The sequence below is a fragment of the Plectropomus leopardus genome, chromosome 5 (assembly GCF_008729295.1).
Source record: "Plectropomus leopardus isolate mb chromosome 5, YSFRI_Pleo_2.0, whole genome shotgun sequence".
Lineage (NCBI taxonomy): Eukaryota > Metazoa > Chordata > Actinopteri > Perciformes > Serranidae > Plectropomus > Plectropomus leopardus.
The window spans coordinates 10,755,237-10,768,465 of record NC_056467.1 but is presented as its reverse complement, the minus strand read 5'-3'; positions in this window follow the sequence as shown (position 1 = coordinate 10,768,465).

Sequence of the window (13,229 nt, the reverse complement as noted above, 5' to 3'; positions counted from 1 at the left end):
CAGTAAACATAAATCTTGCTTTATACGTACACATTTTTTAACTTGTTTCACCATTATAAACGAAAAGCTTAAATTTACTGAAACAGTAATTTGTCAGTTGGTTCTGCAATCTGTAGCCTAGGAGCTTTAAGTCTTACTCCTGCATACTGTTAATTGTATTTTTAAAAATCCTTCAGGTTGGTCACTATGGTAATATCTGTGCATAGAGAGCCATATGTCTGGACTGAAATGTTTTGCAAGCACAAACAACAAAGGATCTCATTATATAGTGCCTGCGAGCAAGGCACTGTGCTCTCACACTTCTCCAGGAGAGCTTCGGCAGTGTTTGTGCCGAGATTTGAATCTCTCCTCCTGACTGTGTTTGTCTGTGTCTGTGAGTAGGTTAACACTTCCTCCCACTGCAGCTCAAGTCACTGCTGTATCCATCCACGGTCACGGCTGTAAATGTGAATGTGTTGTTAGGGAGTGATTTAAAAGAGGAAATAAAATCGACACTCTTCAGTCCAGCTTTGTGTTTGTTGCCTGAAGTAAATCTCATAATAGACAAGATCACAAAAAAATCCACCACTTCTAGTTCCATTATAGCTTAAGCCTTTCAAATAATGTCAAAATGTTAGATCCTAAAATGAATGTGCCTAAAAGTCAGAACATTTACAGAAGAGTTCCTGAGAGCAAAGTTGTGAGGCATAACTTTCTCAAACTTTTGTCCGTTGTACCTAAATGGATGACATAATAAGGTTGTTCTCAAACTTGCACCGTGTAATAAGCACATACTCCTACACTACCTGCACCACAATTAGCTATTTGTTGCAGAGAGCAGCGTTCCTGGCTGCTAGAGAGTCTCCAGATATGGACACTTGATAGTGAAGAGTGGTAACAACGAGAGAAAACCGTCATCTCAGTAATAGCATTGCTATGGAAACAGTATGGAGGCGTTCTGTGTGTGGGAATAAGCAGCAATAAAATAACACCAGGCAAGACTAAAGATGCCAGATGGCAACCAGGCAGCATCTGGAGGAACGAAGAACCCATGTAAACTGGTTACCTTGGAGAACACTGTGCAGTGAGGAGTGTAATGATGTTAAAGACACATTGATTTTCCATAGCATGACTACAAAACACCTCGAAAGGGGATGTTCTATGAGAAGCTCAGTGCTAAAATGTTTGTTTTAAACCAGTCATTCAATGTTATAGCCACTATTGAATTTTGACAACAAGTGAACAATTCAGGGATATACAGTATGAATATATCAGTACTGTGAAATAAGACAGAAAAAGAGATTAACTGCAACAGGAAAATGTACTATTATTTTTCACCCATTAAGCATCTTTAACAGCATGTACAACTTGTTTAAGGTAGCATTGCACTGTGAAATTAAAAAATCCTTAACTTAAACAGCCTCTCAACACCCGTGAAAGCAAAGTCAAACTCTGACAGAACACAGCAGCAAAAGACAGCAGCAATCATGCAGAACCGACATCGAGAAAACCCAAAGCATACTTGCCCTTGATTTTATTTTTTAAATTGTGTTCATGACCTTCATGCTCCTCTCTCTAAGAGACCACATTACTTCTGGTCACACACACACACACACACACACACACACACACACACTCTGACACATGCACACAACGCACATTTCTGCTGCAGTTCTACTGCAGTTTTGTTTGTGTTGCAGGGAAAACAGTCTGTGTGAATGTGCCACACTGAATACATGTAGGGTGCCTCTATGCGTATTTGAGACAATGCAACAACCAAAAAACTAGTCTGACATTTCAATTATTTTATGCAAAAAAAATGCCAAAGCACTTGCTGCACTTAAGTCAAGTATTAATAAGCTCTTGACATTATTTGAGTTATGATTGTAGCATTTGAGCACAGTCACACACACATGCACACAAAGCAAAGGTCACAGCAGTGTACTGTAGTGTCTGTACTGTACTGAAGCTCTAATGCAAGTTCTTCACGAGGGCTCTAAAGGCTTCATGACTGTTATCCTCTGCGCACTAAAAGTGACATGTGAGTGGGGACAATCCCACAAAAATCCTTAGGTGGTAACTACAGTATGATTAAAATAAGGTTAAGATTAGGGAAAAAAGCCAACAGTAACTGATGGTCCATACACCCCTCCTACACAACAGCTTCTACATACTTAATATTTTTACTACATGACACCACTTCCTGTACTGGCACTAGAGTTTGTCACTGGTTAAAAATGTTGGACCCAATCTGAACACCTACCAAAACCTTGCACACATAAAACATTTTTATTTTTTTTTACAAGGCCAAAAAAATATAGTCCAATTTACACCCCAGCAAAAATGTGTTTTTCCCAAACAGAGATAAAATAGTACCTGATTGTTATCACACTAACGATTAACAAGCAACTCTGTGGTAAAAAAGATTAGTGAGGCATGATATTTCCCTGTACTTCACAGTTCTTACCACTAGAAACACCTCCTATAATCTTATTATAATTCAGATGTCACAATGGATTGACTTGAATATTAGACAACAGACATACAAGGCTGACACAAGGCCCTACACGGACCTGTTAGACTGAACATAATTTCACACAGCCCGACTTGGATCAAGTCATAGATACTACGCTGAGACATAAATTGTGCACAACATTGTTGTTCAATATGACGATTCCTAGGGAGGTTGGGATGCACAGCGAAATTACTCTGTCAGTTGCTAAAATAAAGTTGGTGCACAGTGAAGTCACGGTACATAAACCACTGGGGAAAGACTCATCCTGGTTGATTTAGCAGGTAAACCTACATGTACAGTAAATGGCAGCACCGAAGTCCACAGAAAAAATGCTCAGAGTCTGTTAAAGGGCAACGCTTGTTTGAAATTTAAAAGGTTACAAATAAACTGTATTCCTCAACACTCAGTTAGTTCCGCATACAAACTTTTTGAGAAAATTAAAACAGATGGTGTGTCTGTTGGGTCTGTATGTGTCTGCTCTGGCATGCGTTAATTTGCATGTGCAATCATGTACATGTGCTCTCACATCAGCATTTTAGTGTCCATGAGAGGAAGAGCCAGACAGAGAGCTCGAGAGAAAAATAGTGAGAGAGTAGATTGCATGTGCTTCACCTGGTGAGTTCATCATTTTGTTAATTGAATTATATCAAACACCTGTGTCTAGCCTAATGTGCATCTCCCTCTGCGGTACTTTTATGCTCTAATTAGTTGATGTTTACTGCCTGGGTCAGTGAAAAGTTACTTTGTTTTTATACTTACACTGTGTTTTTACAGCACTTTCTCCTACATGAACAAATTTCACTGTACAGAAAGTTGTGAGCTTAGCTGTGGGTGGTTTTGGCTTCCTTCACTTATTTATGGATTTATTCTAAGCATCTTGAAATGTAATTTGATTGTGATCATTTATGAAAAAACACTGTAAATAAAAAAGAGCACATAATTAAAAACTTTGGAGCCTCTATGGTAAACCCACGCAGGTGATTTCAATTGTTTTGGCTAATTAGACAACTTCTAAAGCCTGTGTGGGCGAGTTTGATTGACATTTCTTTCACTCTATTGTAACATTTTTTGTTGCAAAATCAATTATGAATATTATTACCTAGAGCTTTACATATACATTCTGCTATTCTAATAGAGCTTCAGATTTACATTGTGACTGCAGGATCATATTTGTTATGTTAATGTTAAAAATGTATATAGAGAGGGGTGAAGCCTTCTGTCAGTAGCTTTTCTGAGAGCTCACGAATATGGACGAAACGCTGCAGTACCACCAGAGATCTTGGAGGCAGTGTAGCGTATTTAATGTGAGATATGACTGTATGGAGATGACAAAGAAATTCAAGTAATGACAGAATGGAACAAATCTGTAATATAGTGAAAGAATGGTCTCTTCATATGTCAAGATGTAACCGCCATCTGCAACTTTGCCTCTATTAGCAGGTTAGTATGACCTCCACCATCGCCTAGTTTGTTGTTGTGTGATACTTTTGACTCTGCTCTCTAATGCCATCTGTTGGCTTTGCCTATGCTATCATAGAGGTCGCATGGAAGTATGTGGGCAGCGACGTTTACAAAGGTTGAAACGGACATTTTTCATACACAAAGGGAGTATAAATGAGCCCTAACAAGGCAACAAGTTTTTAAAGTATGCACTGTAGATACTGGAGGCAGAACTTTTTCAAACTCGTATAGAAATCCATCTCTTATCCCACTTTGTAAAGGACGATCATTAGCAAAATTGCCCAAACCGTAAAAGAGTTGAGATGAAACTACTTGAAGATAATGGGAAGGTGAAGCGGTCATATTACATCCTGCCAAACCACTTGGCTCCTCTGATAAGTGCTTGACCCAGGATGTGTTCATCATCAAGGGGAGATGATGTTATAGGTCTGTGCCAGGCCTGGGTGATATCAAAGTATTATGGTATAGCAAGGTATTTAGAAGTTCAGATTTTCAATCGTGTCAAAAATACAGACATTGCTCTTTCTATTATATTGATATAAAGATGCTGAGGTGATGAACTGTAGGACTAGTGAAAAAGAAAAATATTTCTGACCCGGTCTGGAAGTACTGCCACATATATAACTTGAGATGACTTCTTCTCACTACAAATACAATTTATTAGCCAAACGACTTCATAAAATGCCAGCCACCACCACCACCCGCAAATCATCTCTGTTCAGGCCATCGATGTGTTGGTGTCTGAGACAGCAACAAGTAGCATCAGAAGATCGCTTATTTCCTATCTACTCATTATTCTATGACCATTAAAACACAGCAAGACAAGACCAGCTGATATTAGATAAACAGCATTTTATATATATATATATATATATGACATGACATGCGTGCTACAACGACTTTCACATATTCTGTCATTCACTGTATACCCAAATGAAATATCAGAAAGGTATGAAGTTAAGAAAAATAGATTCCACACAAGCCTAGTCTGTGCCTAAAAGCAAGGATTCAGAGTCAAACTAAGGTGGAAGTCCAAACTTGAGAAAGATCTATGCAATCTGATGCTCAACGTGAAAATGAGGACATTGAGGGATTCCTCTCCGTGTTTTGATATCCATTATGTTATTCAGAAAATTACAACATCTTTCAAAAGCTTTCCATTAAGTATTTAAAGGTTGATAAAGCCAGAATTGGAAAGAGAAAAACAGTATGTGTATTGATCTGTTTGTGCACGTGTGAGTACTAGTGTGCAATGAACTACACACGGGATCTCCCATCACTCATGTGTGTTGACAGGGAATTTCTGGACCACATTTCATGCCATTATATCATCTGTGTAATACACATCTCATCCAACAAGATTTATGGACTGTGTCTGTGTGAAACAGGTGAGATTGTTTCCATCAGTATCCGTTCCTGCAGAGGGGATTAAATCCTTTTATGTAATGTTACAATGAAACAGCAAAAATACCACACAGCAAGACTTACAATAAACACATAAAAAAAGAAAACATTTTCATCTATATTACCATACTGTAACATTTCACACATAGCTGTGAGTTACAGATAGAGGCTAGGCAAGGCCAACCTTATTTATATAGCACATTTTATACACAAGAGAAAACTCAATGTGCTTTACAAGAAATTTACAAAAGACAGAAAGAGCCATTCACAACTGTGTCACAACAAGCACACCAGAGTGTAAATGCCAACTATTCAGTGACTAAAATACAACAGTCGTCATTGAAACGCAAAATACAAAGAAATGATTTGATACTGCTTTCAAATTAAGTCAGAGCTAAACACATCTCCAAGTCCTCGGAAAGACTCTTCCAGTAACTCAGAGTGTGACAGCTAAAGAAAATGGATTTTCAAATGACCCAGAGAGGAGCAAAAATGCCGATGCTAGATGACCTGAAAGGTCCAGGTTATGACTTTAAAGCATGTCAATCACCTATGATGGAGCTGGGTAATTCACAAGCAAGTAAACCAATCAATTTTAGCACATATAAAAGCCAGTATGGCTTGGATATAAGGGTGGATGTACTTTGCTTTCTTTTTTTAGCCCCTGTTCAGACTCTGAATAAACTGCAATCATGCCAGTGGTGGCAGAAGTGTCAACATCTTTTACTTAGTAAAACTAGCAAAACCACAGATATACTCTGTTGCAAGTGAAAGTCCTAAATTCATTTTACTTTTGCTATTTAAGTAAAAGTACAAAAGTACAAAAAATATACCCTACTTAAAGTAAAAAAAAAGTGACTTCTTAAACCCTTATCTATAATACATTATAATTTATTAATTGATTGTTGTTGAACATTAGCTTTATTTTATATTAATCCGAATGTGTAAAAAGCACCCAGAAACTATTGCTGTCAAATGAATGTAGTGGAGCACAAGTCTTAAGTATCATAAAGCAGAAATACGGATGTCTCAGTCCGATCTCAAAGATCGGTATCAGGGCTGATTATGGCGAGCTAGAGCCCGATCCGATCGTTCCTTTTATGTCTGCTGTCACACTTGTGACATTTCCCCCGAAACTTCAATGCACTGTGATGCAATAAGTGCAGCCCTCGCCCATGTCAACTGTTCAACTAAATATCCCTCCCTCACCATGCACCCTGCCTGCTGCAGAACGATGCCATAAACAACAGCAAAATGCAGTATAAGACTCTATTTATGTTATTTACCCCAGGAATGAGCGCTCATTGCATTTCAACTCAGTGTAAGACTCTCTTGCATTTTGCTGTTGTCTCCAACACATTATAGTTTCACTTCAGCTAGAGAAGAGACAGACAGGTGCCACTGCAAGTAGCCTGCAACAAAAGCTCCGTGAGCAAAAAGCCAATAAGAGTAATTTATTAATGAAGTCCAAAAAATATTCTTTAAACTATTCTTTAAACTAAAATCTTTAAACTAAGTATTTTTAAGTACTTGAAGTGTCCACTCTGCAGCTGTAATATCTAGAAAAATTGAAGTATCGGACTCAGTATCGGCAGATCTTCAATATTAAATGACATTGATCAGGGGCAAAAAGCTTAGGGACATCCCGAGTTAGAAATACTCAAGAAAATTTCAAGAACCTCAACTTTAACATAAATACAGTAGTCTATTTAACAGGTTACAAAAGCATGAAAGTTTGTCTGTGTCTGCCTATGATCAGAACCTCTTACTCATGCAATAATTTAAGTAATTACAAAGCTAAACTTGTAACACTGTTTTGTGAAATTACACATTGAAACAGGAGACTGCAGTCACTGGTGGCTGCATCTTTGCTGCATTGCTACACGGAAGACACTAACTGCTCATTTATGGATTTTAATTTATGCAACTACTTATCCAGTATTTGCACAACAATGCTCTTTGAATAGTGTTGTGCAACTATTTGCATTGTGTTTTTCTGCACCTATAGCAGTGTTTAAACAGTGACAAATATTGCAGTAAAATCTACAGTGTGTCTGCCTATGTGTTTGTGTATGTGTGTGTGTGTGTGTGTGCAAGAGAGGGTGCTGGGTTTACACTGCCCCTTCGTTGTTATTATGATGACAATCTCTTATATCCCACTCTGTGTCCCTGGTTGTCTCACCTCTTCTCTTTAAATTGGCCTTGGGGGAGATCACAGTATATTACCTTTTCTTATAAAAGATAGCACTGCACCCCAGAGCGCACATCCACAATCTCTCTCTCTCTCTCTCTCTCTCTCACACACACACACACACACACACACACACACAGGCAAAGACTCAAGCTCCACTCTTTTCTATTACAATCCCACATACACACACACACACACACAGAAAAGACAAGAAAAGTGCTGATCCAAGGAAGCATAAACTTTGCCTGCGTCAGTGTATCAGCTTAGTGCTGTAAAGCGGAGATATATGGTGACACTAAAACTGAGTGTCTATTCTAAGCATGACTGTGCAAAAACGTAGATGGAGGGATACCGCTAATGACAGGACCAAAGGAGTGTCGGAGACAAAAAGAAAGATTGAACAATAGGCAGAAAGGACGGGAGAAGGAAAATGAAAGAAATACACGTGGGCAGGATGAAACAGCAGCGTTAAAACAGCGGTGCGATAAAAAGCTCAGAGGAAATTGGTTTTAGTGGAAGAGAAGGAAAATGAGAAAGATATAGGAGGGGGAAAGGAGAGGTAATTATTTATCCACTGAAGGAGCTGAGTTGGATATTATATTGCCCCCTCTTGAGCCGTGGTTTCAAAGGTCTCCGCAATCCACAGTAGGTGACACTCCTACTGATTCCATCGCTGCATGAGCACTGCAGCACCTCTTAAAGCAATACAGTATTTCACTTTGCGCACACACATTTTTGCTCTCTTGGCAAACAAACAGGATCTCACAACAACTGACTTTGAGCTGCTCTGATTTACTGCCATCAGCGTTGCATTGACTTTTGTTTTTGAGCTGTAATCAATGCAATGCAATCAATGAGGAATTAGAACTGTGCAAATATGAAAGAGTGCACTCAACTATCTGGATCCATGGTGCTACAGTTTGTCCAGAGGTGCAACTTCATTTAGCATTTCAAAAGTACACAAAGAAAGTGGAAGTTACTGCAGACACAATCTACTGTTGACAATGTTATATATCTCTCGCACACACACTTTTAAAGCATCCCCATGCTTTCACATCTATTGTCACAGTGGCAGCAGATCCACGGCTCCCCCTAGTGATGAAACTACCAACCAGCACTTCAAATAAAACAAATTAAGGACATCTCTGTCTCTCAGTTTTGATCTTTCTCTGAAACTCCCAAGACTTTTGTATCTCCTCTTAATAACTAACCCTCTGCACCTCATTGTCCCTCCCACATGCACCACATAACCGTTAAACATGTTTTAAAAGTTTCTCCATTTCCCCTTTAGGGGTTCTTCACACACCCACGCTTCTACCCTCATGTGTAACTGCATCATCATTACAAATGAGGTATTTAACTGCTGCTCTTATCTTGAAAGAACTGTAGTTGCTGAGCAAAAAATAAATAAATAAAAAAAAATCTCACGTCTTTGCTCCAAATGCACCTTTTAGTGAGTCACACTGCGGGGATTTCTAATTGAGTTACAGGAATATGTGTTCAGAACGAATAGACAATCATTATGAGCTGTACTTTGGCTGTCGTGTGATTTGCCAAAAGGCTATAGAGTCACCTTGGACATCAGCTAATAGATTTAAAGTAAAAGGATGAGTGTGTTAAAGTTAAAGTTGGCACAGCTCCTTTTGCTTTACATGCGGCAGCGAGGGAGAGTAAGATGAAGCTCCACTGGGGTGTTATCCTCAGGCGACCTCAGCAGGACCCAAGGAGAGTGCTGCCTCTTAAATAACCGCTTATCAGCGCTCATCAATAATGGACAAATAGCAAGAGAGGGGGTGAGCAAGGCAGCGATACTTAAAGACCAAAGCGGACAAAGACTGGGAGGGAGTGATCATTTATGTTTTGTCATCATTTGCACAGTCTGTACACAGTAAATGAAAAGTTAAAGAGATTTAAAAAGCAAAGAATTACAAAAGAGAAGAGGAAATTAATGAATCAGCAGGCTAAAGTGCAGACTTCACTACCAACTCATAGTTAGATTATTTACTTATGCTTTAATCTGTCTTTTTATGTTGTTTTCAGCATTTTTTAAAGCTATGATCATTTCCAAAGAGAGTTTCAGAGAGTGTCAGCTGAGCCTGATGATCCACAGTGACTGGCATGCTCCTAAATAAGCACATCAACGGGAAAAACTGATGCCCTATCGATTCACCACGTCGCCTGGTGCTGACATAAGTGATACGCCAGAATCCTATCAATGCGTGCTGGCAGACACTGTGAGTGGTGGCCATGAATGTGAGAGTTGGTAGATTTTCCAGGCTGTAGAGTTGATTTATTAATGGGAGTCATGTTAAGAACATGCATTAGCTCACTCAGCAGTTGACTAATGAACTGGTGATGTGTCTGTGTATGTGTGAGTGCCGGGGGACTGCCCTAAGTCACATTTAGGAAGCAGTTTCAGACCTATTAAGGCCAGTATGGAAACAGCACTGACTTAACTGGAGTCCCATATTTAGGGAGTGACATATTGGCTTGAGGTTAGAACAGGGTAAGCCTCCGGGGAATTACTTGGTCAATGAAATGTCCCTGAAGTGACTGAAGTGACAAATGTGCAAGTGAGAGGGAGCAAGTCGTGGACAAAATCATCATTTAGGAAGACTGATAAAACAGCAATCAAGTTAAAGCATTTCTTTCTGAGCAGTCCATTCCTCTCCCCCTGCTCTCAAATTACTGTTGAGATTTCCAATATTACTCTAATTGGTTTTTGACTCAGAATGTCAGGAATTTACACTAGAAAAAAAAATGATATTTTGGTCATTGAATTTTACTTTTTAATCTATTTAATTATATTAATTTGAAACTTAGAATTATAACCCCAAAACTAAAATAAAGTGTCTTGATAATAAAAAATGATTTATTAGACTTAAAATATTACGTAATTAATATTGGCTTAATCTTACAAAGGACTAATACTTTCATTAAAAGTAACTGACGCTTTAGGCTTTCTTTCTTGGGCTGTTAATAGCTTTATATATATATATATATATATATATATATATATATATATATATATATATATATAATAAAAACTGTATTTCTGTGACTGGTTGTTGTACTGCCACAGAGACACTGGGGCAAATTCCTGGTGGTGTGGAAGAAGAGCATGTCTGATATGTTTACTCAGTTGCCAGTTTATTAGAGACAGCAAGCTAAAACTAATGCAGTCTAATAATACAGCTCTGCAATAAATCCAACCTAAATGAAGGTTATAATATTCATTTCTGGTTGAAACTGTTTTAGAGAGGTGTTTCTATTTTTTCTAGGTTTTTGTTCACCCCCTATTCCCGAGGGGAAGCTACACAGCAGTAATACCTCTGTAAATTTGGTCAGTTCAGCAACAGCAGAAAAATTGGTTTACCAAAGATCATGACAATGTGCACAATAGCAAGTTGCTTGCTAGTGTAACTGCTTTTTTAAAAGTGCTCTTTAAAATGTGCAGTCAGCAATAAAAAGCCAAAACACTTTTTGGTGAAATAGCGAATAATCTCCTCATGTTCCACGACCTGTGTCTGTTCTGTGTGTGCAAAAAAAAGGTGTCTATACACAGCCCTGTCTCTATAAATGAGAAATCAAGAAAGTGGCTCAGATCAAGTTACACAATACTATTCCAGCCAATCAGCAACAGGGAGCATCTGAAATTGTGCACAAGACAGGGGAAAAGCCATGGATGTAGAAAAGAAAATGCAGTAGGAGCACGAGACAGTAAATCTGGCACATTATGGGTTTTTTTTGTTGCTGTTGTTGTTGACGAGTTCAACAGTCTCCACCTTTAAATAAAAACTATTATTTTTCAGATTTGTAGTACATTTGCATGGTGGCTACAATGACTAACATAACATTGGAATAGTAAACTTCAGTATGACATTTAGGCCAAAATAACATTTAATAAAGGGAAAAAAAAACAGACACACACAATGTGCTATATACACACAATAAAGCTTTTAAGCCAACACTAACAACAGGTTAGTAGCAAATAAAAAAACAATGCGCAACATAATTATGTTCCTTTTGACCCCCCAAAAATCAGTTTTTGTATCAAATACATGACTTACACATTAAAACAACAAATGTCTCATTTTACAGCAAAACTAGATCGATAAATAGATAGACAGACAGAGACAGACAGATAGACCGATAGAATAGATAGATAGATAGACCTTGATAAAATTATGTAACCAACTACCACACCTTCAACACAGACTACAAACAATCACAAATTGTACACAGTGAATGACTTCACTACTAAAAATGGAAATTGGGGGCAAAATGATTGAAAGCCTTTTAAAAAGACCAGGCTTTGTCTGCCTTTTTTTGTGTGTGAACACCTAACAATAACACAACAGCTGCAACGCTCAAGCAAACCAGGCACAGTACAATAGCTCAATTTTAATCAAGTTAATAACCTCCATTACACCAGCAACAAGTAGTACGCAGCAACAGAAAAATCACAGAAAAACCAAAGAGAGCGACAGAAGATGGGCAGTTTTTTACTCACGGTATTGAGGGCTGTCCATATCGTATTTCTCCGATGATATGCGGTTTTCGATGCTTCAGCACTACCAGCAAGCCATGCCGAACTAACACAAATAACTTTACTGACAATAAAAATAGCTAAACTCTTTCTCACGGTCGTTTAAAACGTGAATATTGTTTACTACATTTCCAATAATTGAGTCTAGTTATTAGCCTGGCGGTGACGGGTTAACACCTGGCGGATTTAAAAATGCTTCTTCCTCTTCTTCTAATGCGTTCCGGCAGGCTGTACACTGTAAGTGTAATGCTGCCCTCCACAAGACTGGGAGTAGGTTTTAAAACGCTAATTAAAGGATGTCCATTTCACCTGGCCTCACCTGCACACCTGCACCGCACGCGCAAAACGCCTCGCTCCGCTGAGCTGCAATACCATTTTTCACCACATCGCCTCGTTAACATGTGGCTGCCGTTACAATCCAGAGGGGCGCTGTTTCATCGATTTTAAGACATTTAATAAACGTGTTGAGGAAATGCCGGATGTGACCACAAATACAGGAATTTGTTTTGAATCTGTTTATCAATTTCACTATGATAGACAACTTTAGTAGAGAAAGTGGGGAAAGTGAGTCCTTAAAATCCTGTGGCCTTTGCTGTTTTAACACTCTATGTTTTGTAACCTAATTAAACAAACTGTAAAATAACTAAAATCCATGGTTAAAGATTTTCTCTCATCTTTTAATTACAAAATGAATTGTTTCTCTTTCTGTCCATCCAAAGTAATTTATTACATGACTGGTTCTAAGCCAAAGGTTTCACCGGAGGTCTAATACCTTCTGTGTAAAGCCCATCACGGTTTAAAACACTCCCTTACGGGGGCTTTTAATAGCTTTAAAGCATTCATAATAAAAAAAGGGCTCTAAACCTTTCAGAAGAAAGTCGATAGTGATGGCTGAAGCTAATGGGTATGCAATAAAACAAACATACACATACATCTACACACTCGCACTTACTTGCATACTTGCATTTGAAACTGCAGTGCACAATGAATTTCCAACCAATAAAATAGACGTCATGTAAAAAAGCTGATGCTGAAGGCTGTATATTTTTTTTTTTTTTTTAAGTTGGATGCTTGTCTCCACACACACCAACACAACCCCCACACACACTTCTGTGACCGTCTGATCAATT